Source organism: Globicephala melas, chromosome 1, assembly GCF_963455315.2.
Source record: "Globicephala melas chromosome 1, mGloMel1.2, whole genome shotgun sequence".
NCBI lineage: Eukaryota > Metazoa > Chordata > Mammalia > Artiodactyla > Delphinidae > Globicephala > Globicephala melas.
In genome coordinates, this window is record NC_083314.1 from 132340311 (window position 1) to 132359514 (window position 19204).

Here is a 19204-nt window from a genome sequence, read left to right on the forward strand (position 1 = left end):
TAGCTGTTATTTAAAGGCAATGTAGGGGCCACTGAAAATGTCTCTCTGACAAGAGACATTGCTCAACATCTTCCCCACGCTGGAGGTGAAGGCAGGAGGAGGGGGTAGAGCTCTGCCATCAATCCCCTGCCCCAGTCCCCCTCCCCATGGTGAATCAGACTCTGCTAAGCTGACAGCTTGGAGCTCCTAAGGTTACCTGAATATTTCGGTGTGTTAGGGGAAAATGCCAGGGTTTCAAGATGGCCCATGTGCCAGCCTGATGGGCCCTCAGCCAGCACCTTCTTCCCACTCCAGCCACAAGAAGAGCCAAGCTCCTGGCTGGCTGGGGCCTGCTTGGGCCCTTGGGTGGGAGGTAGCCTTTCACCCCCAGCACCCCTCCCCACTCCCCGCCAGGAATTTTTGGTGTCCCCTGTCTCATGTGGTATGAGATGCTGCTGAGGCCTAGTCGTGGCTCTGAGGCAGACAGTGAGGGGTGGCAGGCAAAGGTCCAAGGACCGTGGCTGGGGGCAGTCCCGGCACCTGCAGCTCTGGGCTGCCCCTACTTTTATGTTTATTTCCAGACTGTGGACCCCCGCAGGGAGGGTTGGGTGGGGCATGGTGATGGCAGCCTCATCCCTGTAATAGGAGAAGAGGGCAAGAAGGGAGAGACAAAGAGTCATGAGGACAGGGACAGGACTGAGTGAGAACCAGACAGGAACTTGCCCTAAAGTTTGCCAGCTGTGGCCCACTTGAAACAGAGCTCTGCTTCCAAGGGGACCCCTCAGGTCAGCCCAGCTGGGTGACCACCCAGGGCATAGGCAGGCCAGACTGAACCTGGGCCCACAGCATTAAATAACATTGGCAGAGGAGGACTAGTTGAGGACAGGGCATGGTGAGTGTTCAGGGTGTGATGCTGCCAGTGCCCAGCCATCAGAAGGGGAAGCAGCGCTCCTTGTAGTGACCCACGTGGTCCAGGTTGGGTAGGCAGGCATACTGGCTCGGGGCAGGAGTACCAGAGGCTCCTCCTCCAGGGCGGAATGTGGTCCTGGATCATCTCCTTGTTCACAAAGCCTGAGCTGTAGTCCCAGGCTTCAGGGACTTTGTCTACCATGTACCAGAGCTTGAAGCAAGTGGAATGTTCGTTCCTGCAGCTCCAGCTGCAGCAAAATGTCCTTCTTGGTCTGATTGGCAAAGAGCAGTTGGCACACGGTGTCATCCAAGTCCCTCATGATGGCACGGATCACCTGTAGCATCCAAGTGATGCTTGTTCCTCCTGTGATCATGTGAACAGACTTCACTTCTTGATGGGGTTGGATTTCTTGTCTGGACAGATGGCAAACTTTCCTTGGCCCTGGTAGACTAGCAGCCAGGTTGGGCCCTGGAACTCAATGATGTCTCCAATGTTCTTGTTTTCCAGGTATGGGGACATCTTTACTTCCAGTGGGAAACTTGGGCTGGGTGTCTTTGAAGTAAACCTTGATGACCAGGTCCACTAAAGCCCTTTCATCATGGCTGGAGATGGTGTAGGGCTCAATGGTAAGATTTTGGTGGATTTGAGCTGAAAAGTAGATGTGATGGCCTATGAGGAGGCCCAAGATGTAATGGGGCTGTAAGTGGAACCACTGGGTGTTACGGCGGATGATCTCCTCATCGATAAGCCACAGTGAGAACTTGATGTCCAGGCTTTCAAAGGTAATGGCTGGGGCCCAGTGCTGGATAGCAGGGCTATAGAGGAACCAAGCTGGGGAGAGCACCGTGTGGCCCAGTGTGCTCAGCTGGGCCCTGTGGTGGTGGCTACTGCCCCAGCCAAGAAAGTTGGGCTGCCTCTTTTCACTTTCTTATTAATATCTTTTGACGCACAAAAGTTTTCAATTTTGATGAAACCCAGTTTATCTTTTTTTTTTTTTTTGGTTATTTTGGGTCTTTGTTGCTGTCTCTAGTTGTGGCGAGCGGGGGCCACTCTTCATTGTGGTGCACAGACTTTTCATTGCAGTGGCTTCTCTCGTTGCAGAGCACGGGCTCTAGGCACGCGGGCTTCAGTAGTTGCTGCACGTGGGCTCAGTAGTTGTGGCTCACGGGCTCTAGAGCTCAGGCTCAGTAGTTGTGGCGCACGGGCTTAGTTGCTCTGTGGCATGTGGGATCTTCCTGGACCAGGGCTCGAACCTGTGTCTGCTGCATTGGCAGGCAGACTCCTAAACACTGTGCCACCAGGGAAGTCGTTATCTTTTTTTTTTTTTTTTTTTGGTAATTGTTCATGCTTTGGTGTCATATCTAAGAATCCATTGCTAAACCAAACGTCACCAAGATTTACCCCTATGCTTTCTTTCAAGAGTTTTATGGTTCCATTTTGAGCTAATATTTGTATATGATGTGAGATAAGGCTCCAACTTCATTCTTTTGCATGTGGAAATCCAGTTGTTCCAGAACCATTTGTTGAAGAGACTAATATTTCCCCATTGAATGAAAATAGTACTCTTCTGGAAAATCAATTGGCCATAGATGTATGGGTTTAATTTCTGGACTCTCAATTCCCTTTCATTGGTCTATGTGTCTATCCTTATGCCAGTGTCACACTGTTTAGATTACTGTAGCTTTGTAGTAAGTTTTGAAATCAGTTGTGAGTCCTCCAACTTTGACCTTCCTTTTTAAGATTATTTTGGCTATTTGGAGCCTCTTGCAATCCCATATGAATTTGAGGATGGGTTTTTTTCATTTCTGAAAAAAAGGTTGCTAGAATATTGATAGAGATTGTGTTGAATCTGTAAATCACTTTGGGTAGTATTGCCATCTTAACAATTTGAAGTCTTCTAATCCATTAACATGGATGTTATCCCATTTAGTTAGGTCTTCCTTAATTTCTTTCACAGATGCTTTAGAGTTTTCAGTGTACAATATTTCACCTCCTTGGTTAAATTTATTCTTGGGTATTTTATACTTTTTGATGCTATTTGAATACTAGTGGAATTGCTTTCTTTATTTCCTTTTTGAATTGTTCATTGCTGGTGTATTGAAACACAACTGATTTTTGTGTGTTGATTTTGTGACCTGCAACCCTGCTGAATTTTTTTATTAGCTCTAGTAGCTTTCTTGTGGATTCTTTGGAATTGTCTGTATGTAGAATCATGACATATGTGAATAGAGATATTTTACTTCTTTCTCTCCAATTTGTTTCCCATTTATTTATTTTTCTTACCTACTTCCTCTAGCTAGAACTAGTGTTGAATAGCACTATTCAACTAGTGTTAAATAGCAGTGATGCAAGTAGGCATCCTTGTCTTGTTCCTACTCTTAGGGGGAAAGCTTTCAGTCTTTTACTATTATGACGTTAGCTGTGGGTTTTTCATAAATGACCTTTATCATGTTGGAGAAGTTCCCTTTTATTCCTAGTTTTCTGAATGTTTGTATCATGAAAGGTTGTTGGATGTTGTCAAATGCGTTTTCTGTGACAACTGAGATGATAATTTTTGTTTACATTTGTTCTATTAATGTGGTTTACTACATTGATTAATTTCCTTATGTTGAACCACTCTTGCATTCCTGAGATAAATCCCACCTGATCATGGTGTATAATCCTTTTAATATGCTGTTGGATTTGGTTTGCTACTATTTTGTTCAGGATTTTTGCATCTAGAAAGGATATTGACCTGTAATTTTCTTTTCTTGTGATGTCTTTATTGCCTTTGATATCAGTGTAATGCTAGCCTTACAGAATGAGTTGGTAAGTGTTCCCTCCATCATGGTTAACTGCATCAACTTTGGAGGCAGATGGTGTCAGTTTTAATCCTGCTTTTGCCACCAAAAAGTTTGTAATAAGTTTTTCATTATTTATCCTCTCTAAACTTCAGTTTCCCATCTATAAAATAGGTGTGTTGGGAGTATTAATTGGGATCATTCATTGTAAAGCCAGTGGTGTGCTGGTAAAGGTTTAAAAATCAGCTCTCAGGGGACTTCCCTGGCAGTCCACTGGTTACGACTCCATGCTCCCAATGCAGGGGGCACAGGTTCCCACATGTTGTTCCCCTGGTCGGGGAACTAAGATCCCACGTGTTGTGCGATGCAGCCAAAAAAAAAGAATCAGCTCTTAGAGAAAGTGGGAGTGGGAAACCCTGATCTGTAGTGTTTGCCTATTTCCATGGTGTAAATACTCCTGGCTGATTTAAAGATACCATTGTGAAGTCATCTAAGGTGTAGAGGAGAAGAAATGTACACAGTATGCTCTCATGAGCCAGTGGGAGCTGACTCCAGTACATCACTTTTTTAAAAAAGTATGAAGCACAGAATAAATGATCAATCATGAAATATTATCACTTCAGTTGCCTTTAACAAAAAGCATAAAATAAAATGAAAATAGAATGATTCCTGAAAAGTCAAGATATAAATCTCCCTTTCTATTGCCTTATGTTCTAAAATAATTTATATTCTAGGTACTTTGAAATGTTATCTTCAGATGGTCTGTCCTCTGTTGGGATCACACTGCATATCCCCTTACTATCTCTAGATCTTGTGTATCATTATTTACAGTGAACATAATCACAGGGCAGATGGTCTCTGTCCACAAGCCTGTCTGCCCTGCTGGCAATTGACCGCATCTGGAAAAACTTGTTACTCCTAATTGCTTAACCATGTTAACCTTGAAGGCTGCTGGAAAACTTAGAGGCATCATCCTGCCTTGGCTCCCTGGTAACTAAGGTGTTCTGCCTGATACTGGTCTTGACAGCAGTCACCATGTGCTCATGCTTCCCCTAGAAGGCATAGATTGCCCAACCACCTCATCAGGCAAACAATTCTGCCAATGTCATGTCCTCTAGACTTCTGCTCAGACCCAGGCTTAGGAACATTTATGAAGCAAAGACTGTCTTGCCCTGTTCCCTGGGTACCTTTTCCCAATTCTTTTACCAAGTCACTGTTGTCCCATGTTCCTTATCCACCCATCTATCCATCCATCATCCATCCAGCTAAGACTTACAGAATGCCTAATGGCTGCAAATACAAAGATGGTATATGGTCTCCATTGTCCAGAAACTCACCGCCTGGGATGGGGTAGGGTAGAGTGGAGACAGATATGCAAACAAATAGAATATATTGTGATAAGGGAAAGTACAAAAGTATATGCAAAGTACTCTGGGAAACTAAAGGAGGAATTCTGCTTGCCCCTGGAAGTTAAGGAGGTTTTCGCAGAGTGTGTACAGGTAACCATAGTGTAAAGCAGAGGCTTGGGGTCCGATATGGTAGACTTTGTGTGCCTGACTGTGCCATTGAACCTGATCCTTCAGCAACAGGGAGCCTTTCTTTTCTTTCCTTTTTTTTTAATTGCCCGGCATCTTAGAACTTCAAGGCTATGTTCCCTGTTAATAATAAAAAAATAACCAACTTTTTAAGGGCTTATAATGTGCCAGATATTGTACTAAGTGCTTTAAAATCATTATTTAACTTAATCTTCACAACAGCCTTGGAAAATAGAAATTATTATCATCTCCACTTTACAGATGAGAAAAATGAAATTTAAAACTCTAAGTCACATAACTAGGAATGGGTAGAACTAAAACCTAGCTCTAATTCAGTGCTGAGTCTGTGCTCTTAGAAACACAAGCCAGCTGGACTTGGTATAGTTGAGGGCCTGGGAAGAGTGGTCCCATCTCCCCACACCAGCCTCCCAAAACTTCCTCCCATTTTACAGTGCTCATACGTTAAACCCTCTTACCACCTACCTGGGCCGATAGCAATTATCTGAAAGTACCTTGTTTAGGAGGCAGCGGTAGTTAATGTGGAGAAGGACTTCGAAGGATGTTGACAGCAGTGTGAATTTACTTCCAAGAACTGCGGTTGCTGTCGGCTGACGTTGAGTTAGTGATTAATATGCTCTTGTGTGATTCAGCTAATGTCCCTCCCAAATAATGTGTTAACCCAGTGAAAAAAGCACATGTCCAACTAAGCTGAATGTCAGACCTCTGTGTCAACTCCCATTTTACATTCTGTAGAAGGAAAAGCAGTCCCACTTAACACTGCTTACCAGGTATTATATATATATATAAAATTAATTACATTATTAATTATATATAATTAATTATACAGATATATAATTTAATTTAATGTTGACATCGACATCAACTCCGTGAGATTGTGTGTGTGCAGATAAGTAACCTGAAGCTCAGAAAGGTGAAACCACCTGTTCAAGCTCATGGAGTCAACTTCTTTCTACTACTCCAGGACCCTAACTATTGGGGTGGTCTTGTTTAGTTTATATCATAGTGAATAACCACTCTTCTTTTTAATACAGAAACGTTATTTATTTTTAGAGATGTCTCTAAAGAGCATTATTATTTTAGGGATGGGGGTAGTGGAAAGAATGGGCACTTTGAAGCTAGGTATTCCTGGGTTAGAATTCTAGTTCCTGCTCTGTAGTGGTGTGACTTTTGGTAAATTCCCTAATCTTACCTCAAAAGATGATTGTGAGAATTGAAGCCAGGTGGCTGGTCCCTAGGGGTACTTCAATACACGTTAGTCCTTTTCAGCTGCTGGTTGGTGTAACATGAATGAGCATCCCCAGACGACTCAAGCAAATTGGTTAAATAATCAATATATTCTTAGAGTTTATTTTAATTAAAGAAAAAAAACCTCCTACCAGGTGGCCTTTTGGGGGGAAATTTAGGGACGGTAGTGTCAAACGAGGCAAATCATACAGCTCCCGCAGGTTGAGACTCAACAGACCCACCAGTGAGGCCTATTATACCCATGAGAGTTCTGGGGAGGAACAGGAAAAGCTGCTGTGTTGAAGCTGCAAAAAATCTGGTCCGGGAGACAAAGCACACAGACAGATAGAAAGAGAAATAACCATAGAAGGCAACAGAGGGCAAGAGTCCAAGGAGTGATGCAGGCAATCAATACTGCATGAATTTGGAAGAGAGAGAGAGACCGCTTAGAAGGGGCCAAGAAACCTTTCCTGACCTGTCTCCTGCACTCCATCCTCCTTCTGTCCCTCCGTAGTACTTCAGGTTTCTCTTAGAGTCTCCAGTGCACTTAGCTCTTCGTAACAAGGTGGAGAAACTTTCACTGTCTATTAATAGCTGGTGCCAGAATTCCTCTTGGGGATGGAAGCATCTAGGTTTGGAAAATTCGGTGTAATGGAATAGGCTGGGGAGTGCTGGAGGCACAAAGCTGAGACCCAAGGACCTGGCTGTTGGAGGAGGGGCGACTTACTGTGTTAAGACAGGGAGAATTTGAGATGCGTGGGGCCAATCTGGGATGGAGTGAGCAAGGAAAAGAGAGGAGAGGAGGCAGAGGGAAAGGGAAGAGAGCAGCCAGCAGCGCAGCAAAGCTGTGATTCCTCCCCACAATTACCTACATCTCCAACGATTGCTACTAAACCTAGGCAGCTTTGTAGGAGTGCCTTTGATGGGAAAACCAGGAAGAGGCCAGGTTTCGTTTCAACACTGCAGAACACATTAGACGTGGGGCGGTGGAAGTTACCCAGCTCTTGAAAGGGCTCTGTACTTCTGCAGGCCAGGTAAAGGCTGGGGGTTCAAACCTAGTTTACCCAGATCTTTGAGAGGCAGACTTCTGATTTATCTCTCCAATTCCTTTCCCTTTTCTTCTTTGACTTTTCCTCCCCTCCGAACTTACAGTACCTGACACATAGTAGGCACTCCATAAATATCTGTTGTGCTGAATCAAAAATATGATACCTGGTTTCTGCTGTCATGGTACCTAAAATTGAGTAAAGACAACACAAACGCATTTCACACATAAAATTAAATCTAATCTTAACAATTCTGAGAAGGCTATAGGTACCCATTAAATAGGCCTAACACTTCTCTCTCTGTTTTTCAGTATCCTTCAAGGTTTTGCTTACATTTCATCTTCCAGGAAGCCTACCAGGATTTTCAGTGATGTGTCCTGTCTCTGAAATCTTATGACATTTCCTACCTGTATCAGCAAATTTGACACTTGATCACTTATTTTTTGACGGATGTCTTTCCTTTTTCACTACATACTACAGTCCCTGAGGGCAGGAAGCATGCCGCCCTTGGACAGAGGCGGCCACACTCAGTGGCCTGAGCGTGAGTACATATAGTACCTTAATGCACATGGCTGTTCAGTTGATTGTTACTGATCATATGTGTCCTGCATCATATTCTCAGAAACTTGAGAACTTAGTGTGTGCTTGGCAAATATTAGTACTGATTAACTATTTGCTGAATTGAGTTGAATTGTTGGGTAGCATAGACCTCTGAGATTATAAGATTCCTAGATATCATTCTTGTACCAAAGAAACGGAAAATTAGAAATTAGGAAGGAATCAAATCTAATTCTTGTTAAGCTGTAATTTATCTTCCTATTGCTTTTGGGCATATAATTTAGGCTTTCCACTTCAAATGCAAATCTGATTTCTTGGCCAGTAAATTTTGTATGGCTACTGTGAGGTTAAGAAATAAATATGCATAGCATTTTGAGGCTGGCAGGCAGCAGAAGATCATGTGATCTAACCCAGGCGAAATGTGAGTTCAGAGAGGTTAAATAGACTGCCTTATGCTCTGTAGTCTGTTGTAGAGCTTACTTGCTTTCAAGTTTCCTGCTTTCTGTTCCAGTGGTCTTTCCAGGGCACTAAGCTTAGTTGTTAGAATAGCATTTCTTCAAAGTGTATTCATTATTAATGCAGTATACTAAGTCCCTGGGGTAGAATAAGCCTCATTATTATAGCTAGTAAGTCAGTCTAAAGCAATCTGATATTCCTGTAAAACTGAATAAATTTTGTAGTAAAGTATCCTTGGGCTCACTGCCTTCTGAGGTGGCCATCATCTCATTTGTCCTATATTAAAAAAAATCCATAAATGAGCCCTTCTGTGTTAACATTCATTATAGCTTAGCTTTATTGATTCTGTTATAGTGCTGTTAATTACAGGAACCACAGAAATCTTCAATTAGGTTAAAGCCATAATAAATAAGATTAGTAATACTTATTCTGCTCCGTATATTGAGTGTTTTTATGATAAACTGATGTTTATCTTTTCAGATATTACTACATTAACATCTTATAAAATAATTATATGAGATATTTTAATTTTTTTAGACAAAAAAATTTGAGTATCTTCTAATAACTAGTGATGTTAACTATCATTATTAATCCTCGTGACAACCCTATGAAGTGGACATTATGGTTATCTTCACTTACAGATGAAGAAATCAAAGCTTATAGAAATTCAGTGTCTTGCCCAAGATCCCACAAGAGGGGAAGCCAAGATTAAATGAGATGATATATATGTACCTAGCACAGTGCTGAGCAGACAGTGTAGTGAATAAATACAAGTGGAAGAGTCAGTGTGAAGTGAAAATAAGTGAAAGCAAAGATGAAACTGTTGTGAGGATAGTATATGAAGTATGTGTTATAAGTTCCTATACATTATACATATATGACTAATATTTGATTCTGAGCTTCCTAACAATCAAAGGGAGAAACGTAATCAGTTACATAAGGGATAAGTAACCTTGCTTAAGAGAAGTATATACTCAGCCATAAAAAGGAATGAAATTGTGTCATTTGCAGAGATATGGGTGGACCTAGAGACTGTCATACAGAGTGAAGTAAGTCAGAGAAAAACAAATATAGTATATTAACACACATATATGGAATCTAGAAAAATGGCATAGATGATCTTATTTGCAAAGCAGAAATAGAGACACAGACGTAGAGAACAAACATATGGACACCAAGGGGGGAAAAGGGGATGGGATGAATTGGGAGGTTGGGATTGACATACATACACTACTACGTATAAAACAGATAACTAATGAGAACCTACTGTATAGCACAGGGAACTCTACTCCATGCTCTGTGGTGACCTAAATGGGAAGGAAATCCAAAAAAGAGGGGTTATATGTATATGTATGGCTGATTCACTTTGCTGTACAGCAGAAACTGACACAGCAGCGTAAATCAACTATACTCCAATTTAAAAAAAGAGAGAGAAGATAAATATTTCTGGAGCTCAGACCTAAGGGTCCTTTTTCAAGACAGAGGATTTACTTTAGCGGGGACCTTAGAGGTTGAGACAAAGTCACTATGGGATGCTGTTAGAAGCCTGGAGAAAGTGATGGCCAAGCCTGAGTGAAGTGGAGAAGCCTGAGTTGCCCTGGCAGGAGGCAGAGGAAGGATTAAGAAGTTGGAGGGGCGTACTAGAAGGGAAATGTTATGGAAGACCCACCAGAGCATTATGTTCCATGGGAGGCCTGAAGGACACAACATTCACCTAAACCATTAAGAATGGCTGAGTAATATTTCATTGTGTATATATACCACATCTTCTTTATCCATTCATCTGCTGATGGACATTGTCATACTTGTTTCTTGATGGAATTATACTAATACATGCTCCTCAGCTAGTAACTAGCTAATTAAGGGCCATCCATGCACTGTAATGTGGTTGGAATAGTGAGTTTGTATACACCTTCTTACCTAACCTTCATAATCATTTATTGAGGTAAATGGGCTGGGTAATATTATTCCAATTTTACATGTGAGGAAACTAAGGATTATTTTAGGAACTTGCCTGGGGCACACAGCTAGGAAGTGGCAGAGCTGAGGTGAAGTTCAAACTTAGGTTCACATTTACTCCAAAGTCAAATTTACGACTAGGCCATGGGACAGTTGGGCTGAGGGCAGAGATATCATCTTATGAGAGTCGAAGTATCTGAGGAAGAAGGATCTCATGTCTTACAGGAGTGGGCTGAGACAGTTCAAATCAGATCAAGGTTTATCTCAAGCAATAATTTGAGGGCAGAATCAATACCGTATCAAATGTGTGATGCCTTGAGACATCAAAGTTCTATTCTAGACAGTATCCCCTCAGTAATTTTAGTCTGAAAAGGTTTTAAAGTGTGCATTCAGGGACTTCCCTGGTGGTCCAGTGGTTAAGACTCTGCGCTCCTGATGCAGGGGGCCAGGGTTCGATCCCTGGTCAGGGAGCTAGATCCCACATGCCATAACTAAAAAGATTCCACATCCTGCAACTAAGACCCGGGACAGCCAAATAAATAAATAAAGTGCACATTCATAAGCATAAATATGATTCATTTGCTTTCATCTTTTTTCTTTCATTGAATTATACTTTTAGTAAATATCTATTTATCTTCTACTACATGTCATGCATGGTTCCTTCTAAGTAAAAAATTACATAGTTTCCTTCCTATTACATTTAATCAGACTCTTTTTCTTCCTTTCAGTCTATCCTTATGAGTAAGTATTTTCAGTGGTCTGCTGTATTCATGGTACTAAGCAGTGGAAAAGGATCTCTTAAAGTGTCATCATTTCACCATCATAGATGGAGCCTAACTCAGTGCATCAGAGGTCATATAGAAGATCTGTCCAGTTACCATCTAGGTTTAGTTTCGAGGTAAAAGATTTAACATTTAATTTTACTTTTCCTTTTTTTGGAGGGTGGGATGAGGGAGAGGGATTGTTAAATGAAGGGCATACATTTATTGAATACTATATTTTCAACATAAAAGACAGTCTTGATTGTAAAAAAAGTAGTACTTTAGACACTTCAGAGCATCCACTGAAATTTTAGATGGTTTAAATATTGGATATTTAAAGTATTTAGCTATATAAAACCTAGAGTAATATAGAATGAACACATGCCATTTCCCTTTACTTTCTATCCCTTAAATCTTGTTTTTTTCTCAGCATGTATCACTACTGGCATTATTTTAATTATTTATTCATTTACTTGTTTTCAACTATGCTCCCCAACTAGGAACCTCTTCTGTATTATTTCACTGCTGTATTTGCAGGACAGAATAGTGCCTGGTACATAGTGGTACTCACCAAATATTTGTTGTATTCATTTATTTAACCTAAAAAGAGAGGATAATTTCCTAAAGAATCACAGATGATATCACAATGCGAACAGACAGACAACAAACCCAAAACCCACAGCAATTCAACATGCCTGACTACAAGAAAACGGAAAACTTTTACAAGCATAGTTTTTTAAAGAGCAAATAGTATGCTGAAAAAATACATATCAAAAGCATGACAGAAAAACTATTGCTATTTTAATTGAAGATCCTATTATTACAAATTGATAGAAGATACTGTAGTGGACAAAGAACAAAAACAGACTGTATTTCCCCTACCCACACCGGCACACACATTGGTAAATTAAAAGAAACACGAAAAACAGAAACTAGTGAGAAAGCATAGGGAAAATTATTAATCTCTTTAACAATCATGGAAATTCAAAATTAAAGCAACAAGGTATATATATATATATTTTTTTGCGGTACGCGGGCCTCTCACTGTTGTGGCCTCGCCCGTTGCAGGGCACAGGCTCCAGACGCGCAGGCTCAGCGGCCATGGCTCACGGGCCCAGCCACTCCGCGGCATGTGGGATCTTCCCGGACCGGGGCACGGACCCATGTCCCCTGCATCGGCAGGCGGACTCTCAACCACTGCGCCACCAGTGAAGCCCAACAAGGTATATTTTTAAAACATTAAAGTTATAAACCATTTAAAATGTTAAAATGTCCATTGTTACAAAACCTAACATTGTGTACATTTTTTAGGGCAGTGTAAATTCATGGAAATTTCTTGGAAAGTGACTTGCCATTATGAATCTGTGAATCAAGAATCTAAAACTATGCAGTCTATTTGACTCAATAATTACATTTCTGTGAATCCCTCCTAAGGTATTATCTAAATATTATATATTTAATTATTATTTAGGTTATTTGCATGGAGAAAGTCATTAGTTATGAAACTTCTGTAGTAAGCATTTATAAGTAAAATGCTTATAAATTAAAATAAGTTTAAGGAAACATTTACAAAATTACATGTACACCATGATTATGCTTATATTAAAAATATCCCTAGTGAAAAAATAACTGCAAGAAAATCTGAGGTGATTTTGCCTCTCTTTTTTAGTTTCCAGAATTTTATGATTTGTACAGTGGTATTTTAGTTTAGTTTTGTTCGGTATACCTTTTTTTAAAAATATTTATTTATTATTTTATTTTGGCTGTGCTGAGTCTTAGTTGCAGCATGGGGGCTTCTTAGTTGTGGCATGTGGGATCTAGTTCCCTGACCAGGGATCGAACCTGGGCCCCCTGCATTGGGAGCGTGGAGCCTTACCCACTGCACCACCAGGGAAGTCTCTGGTATAACCTTTTTTTTTTTTAAAAATAAATTTATTTATTTATTTTTCGCTGTGTTGGGTATTCGTTGCTGTGTACAAGCTTTCTTTAGTTGTGGTGAGTGGGGGCTACTCTTCGTTGTGGTGCGCGGGCTTCTTATCGTTGTGGCTTCTCGCTGTGGAGCACGGGCTCTAGGCATGCAGGCTCAGTAGTAGTGGCACGTGAGCTCAGTAGTTGTGGCACGTGGGCTCAGTAGTTGTGGCACGTGGGCTCAGTAGTTGTGGCTTGCGGGCTTTAGAGCTCAGGCTCAGTAGTTGTGGCGCACGGGCTTAGTTGCTCCGCGGCACGTGGGATCTTCCCAGGCCAGGGCTCGAACCCATGTCCTTTGCATTGGCAGGCAGATTCTTAACCACTGCGCCACCAGGGAAGCCCACTGGTATAACCTTTTAAAGGCAAACCTCAGTGCTTGAATCTAATATATTTTCCCATTGTAATCTAGGAAACAGCTTTTGCAGAGAAAGACTGGTGAGCAGATGCTCTTTTGATGAAAATTTATGTGTGAAACCTATGTATGTATGATTGCTGGCTGGATGATTTTTTTTTAAGAGAATTTCCTAATAAGAGGCTTCTACTTCATTATATTTAGTTTGGTTCAGTTTGGATGAATATTTGTAGCAGATTGTAGGTTTCTTGCTACACATGACATGTTAGAAGGAGATAGGTTTATTCCTCCTTTTACACTGTTCTCTCTCTCCTGTATATTCCCTATAGAGTAACCTTTAAAAGCTTTTCTATTTTCAAACATAAAATTGAATTCCTCGCCCAATTTAGTTGGTGGCATCCTTGGTCAACTCGTCGACTAATTTAGAGAATTTGGGAATCATGTGAAATTCCTTCCTCTGCCTCAGCACCCAGATCTAAGCAGTCATCACCCACTGTCTATTCTATCTCCTCAGGTTTTGGACAACTTCTCAGTATCCCCCCCTGGTCCACTGCCTTAGATGTTGGTCTCATCACTTGCAGTTTGAAGTTCTACTATGTTATATGATTAATCTCCTTGCCCTCCAATCCATCTTCCACATTATCCCTATATTAGTGGTTCTCAAAGGGGATGATTTTTGTCCCCCAAGGCATATTTGGCAATATCTAAAGACATTTTTGGTTGTCATAAGTGGACCAGGTGGACTGGGGAGTTGAGGGGGAAGAGTGGAGGGTTGCTACTGGCATCTAGTAGTTAGAGGACAGAGATGTTGCTGAACATCCTACAGTGCACAGGACAGCAACCCTACCCCCCATAACAAAGAATTTTCTGGCCCCAAATATCAGTAGTGCTGAGGTTGAGAAACCCTGCCCTGGAGTGATTCTTCTCAAATAAAAATCTGCTTACATACCTCAAAAACACACTATTTATTTTGGGCAGAAGTTTTTGCATAAGGCCCTTCTTTTCTTATTCCCCAGTCACACAGCGTATACTTATTACTGCCTGAATGTGCCACTTTCTCCTTGGTTCCTGTAACCTACCTGCTACTTGTAGCTGCTTCTTTTATTTTCGGTTTCTTCAGGCTGGGTTTCATGGTTCTTCTCTTGATCACTTTTAGAAGAGCATGAATCATACTGAATGGTTGCTTATCTATCTCCTCCACTAAACTGTGAGCACCCAGAGGACAAGGAAACCATGCCCCATAGGATTAACAGAAACTGGTAACTAACAGAAATTCCTTAGCTTGTCTTAACAGCTTGCTAAAACCCCCCTCTGCTTGTAGCCTGCCTTCACTGAGCAAGCCTTAATTATATTGTTGCAAATTGCATACCCTCCAAGCTTCCCATAGCCTGAACAGTAAGATGTTTGCCCAAGTTGTTTTCCAGGAACTTGGGGTCAGCTGAGTTTAGTTTGAGCTCCAGCTGGCTAAGACTGGTTGGGACCACTGACCCTAAAACTGGGTCTGTGCAAGTGTTCCATAAATAACCTTTTGAAGTCAGAGGGCCAACAACTGTACCCTCAGATCATGCCAAGTGCCTCCATTTTTGAACGTGCAGGCCATGAAGAAGCATGTAATTCAGATACTCCTGTGCGGGACCTGATTATCTCACCTTTCCCCATGCCTAAGACCACACTGCTTCCTTATTTCTGAAATATCCCAAGCTCCTCCCCTTTGAGGAGGCAGATTTGAGATTTATTCTCCCATCTTCTTGCTTGGCTGCCTTGTGAATAAACCCTTTCTCTGCTGCACACCTTGGTGCCTCAGCATTTGGCTTGCTGAGCTTCCGACAAACAAACGTGGTTCGGTAACATCAGGAACTGGGTCTTGTTTTTGGAATCTTCAGGACCCAGTGCAATGCCTGGTATAGTGGAATGGATCTGAACTCAACCAAGGACCTCTGCTCATTCCATTTCATGAGCCCCGCAAAGCAACCAGATTTGTTCTCGGGCTTTTCTGACTTTCATTTTTCTGTACCCTTTGCCTTACCTGAAATACTGTTCTTTCATGTTTCAGTCTCCACTCATATCACTCCCACCTGTTCCTTAAGGCCCAGCTTGATTAAAAAAAAAAAATCACAATAACTTACTAAGTCCACCACTTGTGTCAGGCCTGGCATTACCTTAGTTCACTTTTGGCATAGTCTTTATGAGGAAGGTATTAGCCCAATTTCACAGGTGAAGAAAATAATGCAAACAGCCTTGAGTGGCAGGTGAGGCAAGACATTCACTCAAACACCCACAAGGTAGGCAGCTGGACTGACCTTCCCCACTTGATTCTCTTTTCTTCTCTGTTATCTTTGCTGTTTCCTTCCAGAAGACACCCTAGAGATTGTTTAGTCTGCCCCTCAACTCTTTTTTTTTTTTGCCCCTCAACTCTTATGAGTAAACTGTGAACTGTTTAGGGCAGGGGTCCTCAAACATCCCTCCACACACACACAGCAGGAGGTGAGAGGCGAGTGAGTGAAGCTTCATCTGCGGCTCCCCATCGCTTGCATTACCGCCTGAACCATTCCCCCCTCCCCCCGCAAGTGGAAAAATTGTCTTCCACAAAACCGGTCCCTGGTGCCAAAAAGGTTGGGGTCCGCTGGTTTCGGGTAACACAGGTGGTTAATGGTGGGAGCCAGAACTAAACCCCAGAATTCCAGATTCGAATGCGCTTCTCACGCACCACGTACCACACCCAGCACTTGCTCCATGTGAAGTAAGCTGCCAGTAACTCTTCAAGTGTCCAGGAATCCTCCAGCAGGGTTGGTGGAGTCAGGGCACATGGGGAAGCCTCAGTGAGCAGTGAACCGAGCTGCAGAAATCTGATCACGCATAGCTTAGGCAGATTCTCATCCAAGGATTTCCGGGGAGAAGGCACTGGAGTATTTTAAGCATGGGGGTGAGCGGAACACATTTGAATTTTTAAAAGCTCACTTTGTAGAATTAATTGGAGACTGGATTGAATACAGAGTGACAACTTAAGAGATGTTTGTGGTCCTTCAGATGAGAGATGGTGGCAGCTAGGATCATGTTGTCGGAACACTTAGAGAAACAAATGGACTGGAGACATATTTAGGAAGTAAAATCACCATGATTTGGTCGTAGACTGCCTATGAGGTATGAATCTGGCTATAGTGTGACCTTAACTAAGATAATTAAGACTTGTTTCCTCAAAGATAAAAGGAAGATAAAACCTACTTTGAGGGATTATTAGTAAAAAATGAAAATCGCTGGACACACATTAGATATCAACAAATGTTTTTATTAGTATTTATAAGTTTTTAAAAAACTTCTAAGACCTTGAAATACAGAATGGGTTGGACGTGAAGTAACCTGTTAACGTTGGAAGGTTAATTTCTTAAGTTCCTATTACTCTCATGCTTCACAAGCTCATCTCTTGCTCGGTGGCAAAAAGGGGCAGAGGACTGTGAGAAATGCATCGCAGTGCACAAAGATATGGTGAAGGGCACTCCAAATTCGAGACGGGTAAACCTATGGCCAAATCCTGACAATTTCACTTTCTGCGCTCGCAGATCTCTCATTCTTGCATTGCTGTTTCTAGAATACGTGCTGAAAAGAAGCGAGTGAGGGCTGGGGGAGTGAGAGAAGCCGCATGGGGGCGGGGCGCGAAGGCTAGAGGCGCTGGGTCCTGCGCGGAGGCGGTGCCGCCGCCTCCGCCTTCACCGCGGTCCCCGCCCCCCTTTCCGGGGGCAGCCGCGCGTGACATCACGGGGAGGCGGGACCGGCCGCGCGGTGGTAGGCGGGGCCAGCCGCGGGGCGAGGCGGGAGGCTGTTAGCGCAGGCCGCGGCGGCCGTGGAGTAGCAAGCAGCCGCAGACTGCCGAGCCCAGCGCCCCAGCCCTGGTAGCCCACCCTGCGTCCCCTCCTCAGACCCCGGTGCGTGTACGCTGGGGCTCTGGGGGGCTGGCCGCTTAGGGAGCGGGCCGCCCGACCCTGACCCGCGCAGTGACCCGGAGCCCCCTGGCCCAGGCGCACACGGAAGTGGTGAGTGTCACCGACTGGAGGTAGAGAAGCCTGCGGCGCCCGGAGGCTAGGGGCGGGGAGCCGGGCGCTGGCGGGAGGCGCGGCCGCCGCTCTGGGGTCTCGCGCGTCGCGCACCCGGGGCCGCTCCTCGAGCGTGGCTCTGGACCTGGGGGCCGGGCCGGGGCGGGGTGGGGGCGAGCGGGCAAGGCGGGGGATTTCCAGCTGAGCGGAGACGGCCGGTGCCGGGAGGTCGGGGGCCGGGGGCCCCAGGCCCGAAGGGGAAAGGTTAAGGCTCGCTGCCCCCTCCCCCAGAGCGCACACCAAGTTTTCATCAACAAGCCTGGGACGCGCTGACATCCTGTTTATACCACCCTGAGATACAGGCGCGGGCTTGAGGTTTGACGTCCCTCGCTGTTGCACCGAGAACTTGACCGCCAGCCCTCTGACAGAATTGCCGGGGAGCGGAAGGAGGATTTTTCAGGCCTCAGGACGGATGCTGAGCGTCTTAGCCATTTGACTTCTTTGCCATCTCAGCGAGGGAAAGTTTCTGGGATTTGGGGCCCAGTTTGGGGCAGGGGGGCGTCTGGGGACTCAGGAGACGCCCCCTTTCCTTTTAGGTTCTGTTGGGACACTGGCCCCAGGTAGCGGGCGGAAAGTCTGAAAGACGCTCACTGGGCGAGATGGCCAGGGAAGAGGAACAGTGAGAGCGAGCCACTCGGGGAATTGCGAGCCCTGCTGTAAAGGGACTAGTAACCGAAACTGGGGCTGGTCTCTGGCTCCTTGTGTAACTCCTCAGACCCCATCCGCACGCCGTCGCCAAGCATCAGAGGGAGACGTCGCTTTAGCAGGACTAGTAAACACCCCTCTCAGGTCACTCCCCTAGGTTCCAGGGATGTGGGCGCCTTGGATGTGTTTACCGAGGAACTTCTCTAGGGGACTAGATATAGGGTATGATTATTGCCAGGTGTTTGTGCACATTTTTTTGTTTTTTTGATTGTATATTCTTTGCGAATTCTTGTGTGTCCATGGGAAAGAGGATCCCATCCTCCGTGCCACTTCTCTTAATACGTGGCTGTGAGCTGTCTTATGCCCCTGGTTGGATACATGCTGTTGACTTTTTTTTTTTTTTTTTTAAGAGTGCAGGGCTTTTTTCTCAGTGGCAGGAGTTTACAGCTGTATAAAATTGTTATTACTTTTTTGGGGGGAGGAAAGCATTAAAAACCTGACATAGTTAAGTGATGAGTATAATGCAGAAACAACTAGATGTGATCATGGAGTGTTTGATTGTTGGCTATTTTTTTTTTTCAGAAAAAAGATTTGAGTTATGGGCATTTACACAGTGGAAAAAATTTTTAAGATGAACATTTTATATTGATTACGTTTTTGTTCCTCTCTTTCCGAAACTCCATTTTTGTTGTTTCTGCCTTTGCTTTGGGTGACTGATGTTTTTCAAGACCAGGCAGTCGTTTTTATTGAAGGATCAATGTGTTCTTTTGTACTTTGTGGTGAAGGTTAATGGAGGCTACAAGGGTACCAGACACTTTGGGTACAATATGCATTGTAATATGGAGAAAATGTCTCCTATGTATAGATCCAGATCACATTTAAAGACGCAGGTACCTGCGTGATTGTGGACATTATGAATAGG

General features: G+C 43.4%; 1 protein-coding gene, 1 non-coding gene and 1 pseudogene across 5 annotated transcripts in view; 2 read left to right on the forward strand and 1 right to left on the reverse strand.

The window, feature by feature from the left end:
* JAK1 (Janus kinase 1) overlaps positions 1-19204 on the forward strand; it is a 228896-nt gene that overhangs the window by 74878 nt on the left and 134814 nt on the right. For 3 of the 4 annotated variants that reach the window (XM_030865835.2, XM_030865834.2, XM_030865833.2), the window contains exon 1: positions 17339-17577. The exons of the other annotated variant lie outside the window; for it this stretch is intronic. The gene's annotated coding sequence lies outside the window, so the exon portion shown is untranslated. Of the gene's footprint in view, positions 1-17338; positions 17578-19204 lie in introns of those variants that run through there. 4 annotated transcript variants of the gene reach the window in all.
* On the reverse strand, positions 910-15595 carry LOC115858347 (NADH-cytochrome b5 reductase 3-like; annotated as a pseudogene).
* On the forward strand, positions 10867-10939 carry TRNAR-CCU (transfer RNA arginine (anticodon CCU)). Its single transcript has one exon. It is a non-coding gene; the product is annotated as a tRNA-Arg (tRNA).